The following is an 8480-nucleotide window of genomic DNA, read 5'->3' as shown; positions in this document are numbered from 1 at the left end:
TCTGCTGGCCTCTTTTATTTCCTTTATATAAATGTGATTTTTTCAGAAGTTGATTGTAAACACTATTCTAGTCCTGTTCTTCATCTGAACTATCGATTTTAATTAAAATTCACTGCTAATGAACTAGTCTCCTGAGTTTTTATTTATCGACTGTATTGCAGGTACCCAGAACCCTGCTAGATCCTAGCCATAGGAATTTGGTTTTAAAAAAAGTCTCTGCCCTCAAGGAGTTTACTGTGGGGGAAAATGGTTAGGTAAACAGATAGTAAGATGTGGATTCTACAGAGAGAGGGAAAGAACACCAAAGATCGAACAAAAAGGGAACAAAAGGGAATATTAGGGAATTGAGTCTATGTGTATGCTGAGGAGTTTAGTATTATTAGCATATAAGTTAATAGGGAGCCAGTGAAAACTTAAGGGAGGGACATGATCGTATTTTCATTTAAAAAAATAACACTTTGGGCACTTTTTGTGAAGAATGCATAGTAGTGGAATGACGCAGGGTGTGGTGAGCACAGCTGAGGAAAGAAGACCAGTTACAAGGTGAAAAGACGAAGATCTCAACTGGGACAATGGCACTGAAAGTGGAGAGAGTGGGGTGGATCCTGAGAAAAGAAAGTAGAACAGGAGGGGATTGGGGGCTCCCAAGAAATGTGGGTGTTGGGGGAAGAAACAGTCAAAGACATTTCCCAAGCTTTCAGCTCTACAGACCTGGACAAAGCCTGCTCCACATCCCATCATTTTCTGTATTTTGGAGAAGGAAATTGGGCATTTTGATCAAGCTGACACAGTACATCAGCAGCCATTTTGACCTGGCATCAAGGAATCCTTATAGCTGAGCTGGGGGCTCTCTCCTGTCCCAACACATGTTCAGGTTTGGATGGAAAGAGAAAACATTCCATGAAACAAAAGGGTGGCATTGGATTGGTTGATCATAAATAGTCCCTCCAGCAGTCACACATCCTGGGAACCAATCAGATGAGTGTTGGTTGATGGTACCAAACCCCATGCTGAACAACAATGTCAGGGTCAGCATTGGGCCAAGAACCAGTTAGTGTTCTAAAATCATCAAATGATCAGATGCTGACCAATACATCCAGAGGCTAATGGTTTATTTTGTAACTTAGAGGATCAGAATTGGCCTGGAAAATAACGTGCTTAGTGTAAGGCAATGGCACCCCACTCCAGTACTCTTGCCTGGAAAATCCATGGACGGAGGAGCCTGGTAGGCTTCAGTCCATGGGCTCGCCAAGAGTTGGACACGACTGAGCGACTTCACTTTCACTTTTTACTTTCATGTGTTGGAGAAGCAAATGGCAACCCACTCCAGTGTTCTTGCCTGGAGAATCCCAGGGACGGGGGAGCCTGGTGGGCTGCCGTCTATGGGGTCACACAGAGTCAGACACAACTGAAGCAACTTAGAAGCAGCAGCAGCAGTGTAACAACAGCAAGATCTGTGAGAGAGGTGAGAGTTTGAAATTCTCTTTATCGCAAATACTGTTTCTTAGGATTTTTACCTGAAAATATATAAGATCTAAATTAGAATCAGCTCCCAGGGACTTTCCTGGTTATCCAGTGGTCAAGACTTCACCTTCCAATGCCCAGTGCACCATGGTTGGGGAGTGGACGGGTCAGTCCCTGGTCAAAGAGCTAAGATCCTACATACCACTGGCTAAAAATCCAAAACACGAAAGAAACAAACAATATTGTAGCAAATTCAATAAAAGACTTTAAAAAAAAAGAATCACAGCTCCCTGTATTATTGTCTGATACAGTCTTTCTAAGACACTTCCGACAAGTGATTTCCCACCTCTATTGAATATGCACTAACAATGTCCCCCAAATAGGGGTCTTATCTCTCAACCTGTGAGGAGACAAGATTAGAAACCAGTATAAAAAATATTAAGGAAGACTTTGAATATTTATATAGACACTGATAAAACTGTACTTTTATCACTTTTATACTTTGGTTTCATAGTCCCTGTTTTTAATACTAGGGCAAATATAAAATTCAAATTGCCAATTCCTCTGAAACAAGGTATCTGAACAGCTCTGAATTTGGATGGTTTCTCAAATTCTGAAAAAATTGAGTTTTGCAGACATAGCATCATTTGTAACTTTTAATTTGATACTGCAAATTTGCAGAAAAATTATAAGACTGGTATGAAGAAATCCCATAATCCTTTACCAAATTCTTACTTTTGTACTATTTTTTATTTCATCTTTCTCCATACACAACACACACACTTCTTTCTGAACCATTTCAATGTAATATGAAGATTTGTGCCCCTCTATCCTTAAGTAATCCAGTGTGTATTTCCTAATAAGAACAAGGACATTCACTTATATAATTGCAATGTGATGATCAAAATCAGGAAATTTAGTATTAATACAGCATAATCCTTATTTAAATTTCAACAACTGCTCCAGTTATCTTTACAGTTTTTCTTCCAGGATTCAATCCAGGATCACACATTGTAGTTTGCTGTCTCATCTCTTAAGTCTCCTTTTGTCTGAAACAGTTCCTAAACCTTTCTTTTTTTCCTATAACTTGGCAGTTTTCTAAGAGTATTATATTTCATAGATAGTCCCTCCATTTGAGTTTGTCTAATATTTCCTTCGGAGAAGGCAATGTCACCCCACTCCAATACTCTTGCCTGGAAAATCCCATGGATGGAGGAGCCTGGTAGGCTGCAGTCCATGGGGTCGCTAAGAGTCAGACACGACTGAGCGACTTCACTTTCACTTTTCAGTTTCATGCATTGGAGAAGGAAATGGCAACCTGCTCCAGTGTTCCTGCCTGGAAAATCCCAGGGACGGGGGAGCCTGGTGGGCTGCAGTCTATGGTGTTGCACAGAGTCGGACACGACTGAAGTGACTTAGCAGCAGCAATATTTCCTTGGGCTTCCCAGGTTTTTCAGTGGTAAAGAACCAGCCTGCCAATGAAGGAACTGTAAGAAATACAGGTCTGATACTTGGAAAGATCACCTGGGGAAGAAAACGGCAACCCACTCTAGTGTTCTTGCCTGGGAAATCCCATGGACAGAGGAGCCTGGTGGGCTACAGTCCATGGGGTCAGAAAGGAGTCAGACAGGACTCAGCAACTAAACAGCAACGATGATGTCTCCTTGCAATTAGATTCAAGTTTTGCATTTTAGGCAGAAATACCATTGAAGGGATACAGTTTCCTCAGGGTATAGTAATGGAAAAGGGGGGAAAGGGCATATGATACTGGTTTATCCCAAAACTGGTGAAGTTAGCTTTGTTCATTTGGTTCAGGTGGTAATTGCTTGTCTTCTCTTTTCCTTGGAATAGGAAGTAGGAAGCAAGGCACTTCTTGTAAGATTTAGATATTATGAATTTCCTATGTAAATTCCAAAGTATTTATGTGATAGAACCTGAAAACTTTGATTCTAATATTATAGAGCTACTCTCACCTATTTAAAAGTTTCCAGATTTTCTGGTTACAGATGCTCCATTTACTGCTGCTGCTAAGTCACTTCAGTCGTGTCCGACTCTGTGCAACCCCATGGACTGCAGCCCACCAGGCTCCCCCGTCCCTGGGATTCTCCAGGCAAGAACACTGGAGTGGGTTGCCATTTCCTTCTCCAGCGCATGAAAGTGAAAAGTGAAAGTGAAGTTGCTCAGTCATGTCAGACTCCTAGCGACCCCATGGACTGTAGCCCACCAGGCTCCTCCATCTATGGGATTTTCCAGGCAAGAGTACTGGAGTGGGGTGCCATCGCCTTCTCTAGAATTACTCAATGCTATGGTAAGACAAGCAACATCTTTATCTGTATAATAAATGCTTTAATCCTTGCCCTTTTGCAAAGTTGTGACTAACTCACCTGATTCAGTGATACAAGTCCTATTTCCTCAGACAATTCCTGGAAAAGCATCAGGCTTGATGTGACTACTTCGCAAACTCCCAGCTGATGTATCTTAATCATCAGAGGATGGAATTTTCCTACTCACACATTTATTTCTCATCTAGTTCTCTTTTAGGAAGTGGCTTAAGCTCATACTTTGTTCTCAAAGTCTCCAGCAATGGACTCATGACTGATTTTGTATGTAGAAGGGTATTCAGACCTTATCATCTGCGTTGTACATGGGCATTAAACCATTTTTGGATTCTCAACCATGTGTGGAATGCTTTCAATGCCTCCCATAAGAAATAAGGCATCCTGTGAAATCTTCTTGGAGTCAAGGAGACATAAGCTTTTCCACTTGAAATAGTTTGCAGATGGTTATTTTAATTCCATTAAGTGTCAGTCACCCTTCAGAAATAGCAGGTCACTAACTATTTTGCCTATAAATAGCATAATAAGAATCAAGCCCATAGTTTGTCTTTTATGTAGCTAATCCCGTGTGTTTTCTTTCACTGGCTTCTTCAAGTGAAAGTGAACCGACAAAGAGTCACGTGTCCGACTCTTTGTGACCCCATGGTCTATACAGTTCATGGAATTCTCCAGGCCAGAATACTGGAGTGGGTAGCCTTTCCCTTCTTCAGGGGACTTTCCCAAACCAGGGATCAAACCCAGGTCTCCTGCATTGCAGGCGGATTCTTTACCAGCTGAGCCACAACAGAAGCCCAAGCTATTAACTCTATATGTATTTATATCTATCACACTTGTTTCATGTCTATGGTAAACATGTTAGGAAAAAATACAAGTAAACATAGTATAGAGCTCTGTACCATCTATTTCATTTAATATCTTTATCAACTTGGTTTTTAGAGTTAACTGCTAAAGTATTCAGTAAAACATCTATATTGGTAAAAGCTGTTTCACACATCTTTGGAATGACAGAATCTTAATTTCCTCATCATCCACTCAGCAGAGATTTCACTTTCAAAATAAACAAAAGAAAATGCATTTTAAAGATCCTTCTTCTGGAGTCTAGGTGAGTGAATCACTAACAGACCACAGTCAAAAATAGGGAAGTCCCAAGAAGATTTAGCTGGTTCCAAGCTAAAGATGAGTTCAGTTATAGACACAATGAATTTGAGATAGGCAGAACACCTGGCTGGAGAATTCCTAGCAGCATCTAAAGATGAAGGATTGAAGACAGGGCTAGAGATATGCACAGTAGTTGAAGTCTTAAAAATAGACACTCGAAGAAAAAATAGCAAAAGCAAAATAAGAACAGTAGGTGGTCAATGATCGCCACATTTAGGAAGCAGGGAGAATGAAAAAGAAGGGACAGACAGGGGAGGTCAGTGTCAAAGGAAGTCAGAGGAAAAGCTCGTTCAGGTAGAAAGGGATAGGCATTCAGCTTCATGTTAAAGAAGGGGATCCAGGTGAATGAAAAACTATCACTGACAACTCCTGACAAGTATACTCTAAAAGGCCACCTAAGGTCTTAAACATTTAAATAAATATCTTACTCATTTGTATGAGACATCGCATTCCTACCTTCTGAACTGAAATACCTTGCTATCAATGATTAAGAATCACCTTGAATGAAGGCCGTAAAACCATTATCAGTAAGGGAACAAAATAAAGGGCATCAAATTAGCAATAAAGTCCTTTTTTTTTAACTGAAGTATATCGTTGGTTTATAATATTAGATTAATTAGGCCATTAATCACAAATATGTCAGGAAATAGGCTACCATGACACTGTCACAGCTGCAGTAGGGAAATGTAGCTCAGGCTATATTGTAATGTGTTTGGGATAACTCAGATAAACAAATTGATGATGCAGAAACTGTTCCGTCATCTCTGCACGTGTGTTTAGCCTTGTTTTCCCCAGCACTCTTCTCTGTGTGTGTGTGTGTGTGTACCCCTCTGCTTTCCCCAGCAATGCCCTCCCTCTTCCAGTCCCACACATCAGTTTTGTTTTGTTTTCCTCATTTTCTTCTTTATTTCTAGGGTTTAAATATTATTGACAAGGTTGACCGGACTGAGATCATCATAGTGGATCCTGATTCCAGGGCAACATGCGAAAAAAACCCACACAGATCACAGGCAAGGACTAAAACCTAAGGGTTACTGATTTGGCATTTTCCCAAGTCTGAAGTCCTAAGTATTTTTCCAGATGTTGCCTGAGGGCCTCTACTGCCTCAGCACAACCCTGCCCTGCCAGGCAGCTGCAGTCAGCACTTCGGGGTGAAACGACCCCTCCTTGGTTTCCAACCTGGCACTAACCCTTGAAGGAAATTCAGACTCTCTGGGGGAGGCCTCAGGGCTCCACAATCTTCCTCATCAATTTGGCTTCCTTTTATGCCAGTTCTTCCTTCTAAAGTGGTCTGCTGCCCCGACCCATGGAGACAATAACTATGTGGTCAGGAGGTAGGAATAGAGTTTTTTCCTATTTTGTATGTGTGTGTATATATATATATAATTTTTATAATATAAAAAATTGTAATTTTTTTAAATTGTGAAGTGAAAAGGGGGCTTTAAAGATACTTTGACTTAGCACACTCTGTGGTTAAATTGGGGAAAGGGAGAAGGCCTTTTATAATGCTGGGTATTACCAAATGGAATTCCAACTAGCTCAAATGTTGTTCAAGCAACAGACATTTTCCATAAAAGAATGTTCCAAGAAGCGAATTAGCATCCACCAATACTTTTAACCCATATAGAAGAAAAAAGTTGCTCCCTCTGGGGTTAAGGGAGAGGGGGTAACTTAACAGAACCAGCATTTATTTTTAGAATGTACATTTACCCCACAGGGAAACCAGAGGGTAGAGGTCATTTAAGGATGTGCTCAAGATAGAAGCCATTCTATCGCCAAGTTCTTGCAGCTCGCTCTCAATCTCTAGGGACAAGAGGGGATGTCATTTAGTGTCACTTTGTAAAGGACCCAGAGCTAAATGGGCTATTTCATCTTAATTGTTCTTTTATTATAGTTTGGTTATGCAGTAATAATAATGGGAGCTAACATCTATCTCATATGGGCACTGCCCTAGCTGCGTTGTTTGATTACTTGTTTCATGCTTGCAATAAACTGATGCAGGCACTATTATTTTTTCATAAATAAATTAAAAACCTGGGGCACAGAGGTGCGCGGATCACATTGATAGTGTTCTGGTCATCTTTGGTTGCCTAATGAATTATTTCAAAACTTTGTGGCTTAAAACAATGAGATTACTTTACTGTTACTTCGCTACAAGTTGACTGGGCTCAGCTGGGCAGTTCTTAGCGCTTCTCACCTGGGGTCTCCCATGTGGTTACAGTCCGATGGCAGGTGTGGCTGTTTCTCCACTCATGTGTCTGTTGATAGGATCCCATATGGGGCTGTCACACAGAACCCCACAGACGACCTCTTCATGTGGCCTAGACATTCCCATGTCATTGCAGCTGGGCTCCAAAGACAAACATCCTGAGAAGACAAATAAAAGCTGTACTGCCTTTAAAAAAAAAAAAAAAAAACTTTTTATATTGAGTTTAGACTAACAGGAAGTTGCAAATATAGTAGTAAAGTTTCGTGAACCCATCTCTCAGCTTCCCCATAGTGATCTTTTATAACTGTAGACCGATATCATCACCAGGAAATTAAAACCACAATTAACTAGACTATGAATTTAATCCATTTCACCAGTTGTTACGTGCACTCATTTGTGCATGTGTGTGTGTGTGTGCATGGACGTACATTCTGTGTCATTTGATTCCATGTTAAGATTCATATAATTGCCAGCACAATCAACGTACCGAACTGGTCCATCAAGAACAACTTGTGCTATTTTTTTATAGTCACACCCACTTACCTGTCCTTTGACAACAGCTCACCTGCTCTTCAACTCGATAGTTTGATCATTTCAAGAACGTTACATAAATGGAATTGTATAGTGTGTACTCTTTTAAGACTGACTTTTTTCACCACACATAACGCCCTTTAGATCCATCCAATTGTGCAGGCATCAACAGTTAGTTCCTTTTATTGCTGTGTAATAGTTCATGTATACCTTTTAAGACCTAGTCTTGGGAGTCATATAATTTTACTTCTATGATAATTAAAGACCTATCCAGGTTCAAGGGGCAAAATATGGCCCCCTCCCACCTTGAGTGGAGTCAATAGCCCCTTATAAGAGCATGAGGGACAGAACTGCTGTGGCCATCTGGGAAAATATAACCTGCCACTGATGGTAAGTGACAAAGGTGGGATTGACTCTAGGTCTATTTTTAGAGCAACTACATGTGCATTCTTGCCGCAACAATTAGGATGAAATATTACAAATTTAATTGAAAATAGTCCTATAAGCATAGTTTAAATATACAGCATTCATTATATTAATGTAAAAAATTTGGAGACAATTAGGAAAGGCTGGCAAAATTAGGATATCATATGATATCATTTACATATGGAATCTAAACAAATGATACAAATGAACATATTTACAAAGCAGAAACCGACTCACAGACTTCAAAAAACAAAAAGTATGGTTACCAAAGGAGAAGGAGAAGGAGACATATATTAAGAGTTCGGGATTAACATATATATATTACTATACATAAAATAGATAATCAACAAGGACCT

This window comes from Bison bison, unplaced genomic scaffold (genome assembly GCF_000754665.1).
Source record: "Bison bison bison isolate TAMUID 2011002044 unplaced genomic scaffold, Bison_UMD1.0 scf7180017864471, whole genome shotgun sequence".
In the NCBI taxonomy this organism is placed as follows: Eukaryota; Metazoa; Chordata; class Mammalia; order Artiodactyla; family Bovidae; genus Bison; species Bison bison.
This window is presented reverse-complemented; position numbering follows the sequence as displayed.